Source organism: Meleagris gallopavo, chromosome 3 (assembly GCF_000146605.3).
Source record: "Meleagris gallopavo isolate NT-WF06-2002-E0010 breed Aviagen turkey brand Nicholas breeding stock chromosome 3, Turkey_5.1, whole genome shotgun sequence".
Lineage (NCBI taxonomy): Eukaryota > Metazoa > Chordata > Aves > Galliformes > Phasianidae > Meleagris > Meleagris gallopavo.
The window spans coordinates 32120874-32123118 of record NC_015013.2 but is presented as its reverse complement, the minus strand read 5'-3'; positions in this window follow the sequence as shown (position 1 = coordinate 32123118).

Genomic DNA, 2245 nt, shown 5'->3' with positions numbered 1-2245 from the left:
CACCCACACACACACACACACACACACACACACCACAGGTCAGAGAGTGTTTTAATACCCAAACACCCAGGAAGTCAGTCTCCCATACTATGTAACTATCCAGCCAAGTCTTCACTTGGTCGAGAACCTGAAGACACATTCAACATACCCTGAAAAAGTGAGAGAAGAGGAAACACTTGGGAGCATTTCAAAAGCAAAAGATGAAAATCAGTTCCCTGTGTCCCCCCATCATATTGAGAAATGGGCATGGAGGAAAGGAGAAAGACTCCATGCAGCCTGGAGAGAGTGTACGTATGATAGCAAGTCCCACTGGTATTCTTTCCACAGTGTGGAACAGAGTCTGGGCATAAGTACTGCACCTGGCCTACTTAAAAGGCTCAAGAGCCTTTCTTTTCTGTCCATTCTAGTTTAAGGAGAGCATGAAAAAGAAACAAATATCTTGAAGGAAGTCATTCTCTTAATGTTTTCCCTTTTTCCCCTAACATAAATATGTGAAAAATATTTTTTCTTATTGATTTGTCGGAACACAAATTTGAGTGTAAAAGCCCTTTCTCAGTCTTATCTTTATTTCCTTTCTCCATATAAGCATGTGATTGTTTACATTTTGAATTGGAGATATTTTAATTGCAGTTGGCATTTTGTTACTTGTTTCCATGGGATCAAAATCAGGTCTCTTCTCAAAGAACACCTCAGAATTCCTTTCTGAAATACTGCCAAGGAAGACAATGGTGATCAAATGAAACTGAGAAAACACTTATCTTCGACATTGTTTCTTTCATTCATATGATGTCTATGAAATGTTAAGAGCCAAAAAGTAATTTAAAACAATTTTCTATATGTATTCTATTGTGAAACAGCATTAATACATGTTAACTCAAAACACTTGCTGGAAAATAAAGGTGAATAATCAAATCAATGCTCAAGCTCTGTTCTTATGGCTTCAGATCTGCTGTGTCAAAAGCAAGCTTTGTCCTATGTCATGGCATGTCCTGACACTGAAATTCAGAGACTTGTAATATTCTGCCAAGTTATTCAGAGTAAGTTCCATTGCCCTCAGTATGAAGGTGCTCAACTAATCAACAAAGTTGGTCGTATTACTGCTTCCAGAAGGGAAAAATATATGGTGAAAAAAGTGAAAAAAGAGAGGGTTTATGGGGAGTGCTTTATTACTAGGATTCTTTTTCCTTCCTGGAAATGAGAAAGATGACCAAGCAGGCCCTTGCATAGGATATACAAGCCACGGCGTAATGTTTTTCCTTCTGTATTGGTTTGGTCACAGCACACAAACAAAAATACTGTATGTGACAGTGATGTAATCTAAGCCAGCCCTGATGACATTAGTAGTTGGCAGCAATGTGAACACAACATTTTAATTCTGAGGTTTCATGCCTTTGGTTGCCCTCATTCGGAACGTACCATCTTCTTCTTACTGACCTTGTGTGACCTTATCAGACAGCAGGAAAGATCCCTGTGCATCAAGCTGACTGGAGTAAAACCCCTGTTGACACATTTCTTGCATGTAAAACCTGGGGCTTTGCAGCAATCACAAAGCACTTGAAGGAATCTCATGCTGTGTAACTGTTTTCAATTAAAGATTTTAGGCCCACAAATGGAGTGCCTCACTGACGTAGGCCGGTTCAAGTTATGTTACTTCTGTATTAAATTGAAGTAAGTGGAATCAACTAATGTAGAGATCAGAAGCTGGATTCCCAGACTTACTGCTGAGTTTATTTTCACACATTTCCACTAAGTCTCTCTTCTCTCATACTAGCACAGGAGAGATAAACATCAAGAGCCGCTTTTGCTTTTTTTTTTTTTTCTTTTTTTCATGTGGAGGAATGCAAGACATCTGTTGGTTGGGAGATCTGTGAAGGAAAGGACATTTTCTATTTTCCTGTCTCCTGCCATACAGCCTAGTCAGTATTAAGCCTCCAGATACAGCTGCTCCCTTGCTATGCACGAATCTTTGCTCTTCCTTGGTCTGAATTCTTTATTTTCCAAAGAAAATGATGAAAGAGAAAGAAAAGTCATATAAAAAGAAAAATCCTTCACTAAAACCAAGAGCCACAGACACAAGCTCACACCTACTGCTGCAGACTGGTGGCATTGTCAGTACTAAGCTGAAATTGGCAATTGTAGCAACTGTGTAATAGAAAGGTGGCCTGGGAATAGCCACAACACCTCCGTTCTACTCATTTCACAACATAAAGCATTGCCATAAGTCATTCAAATAAAATGAAGGACT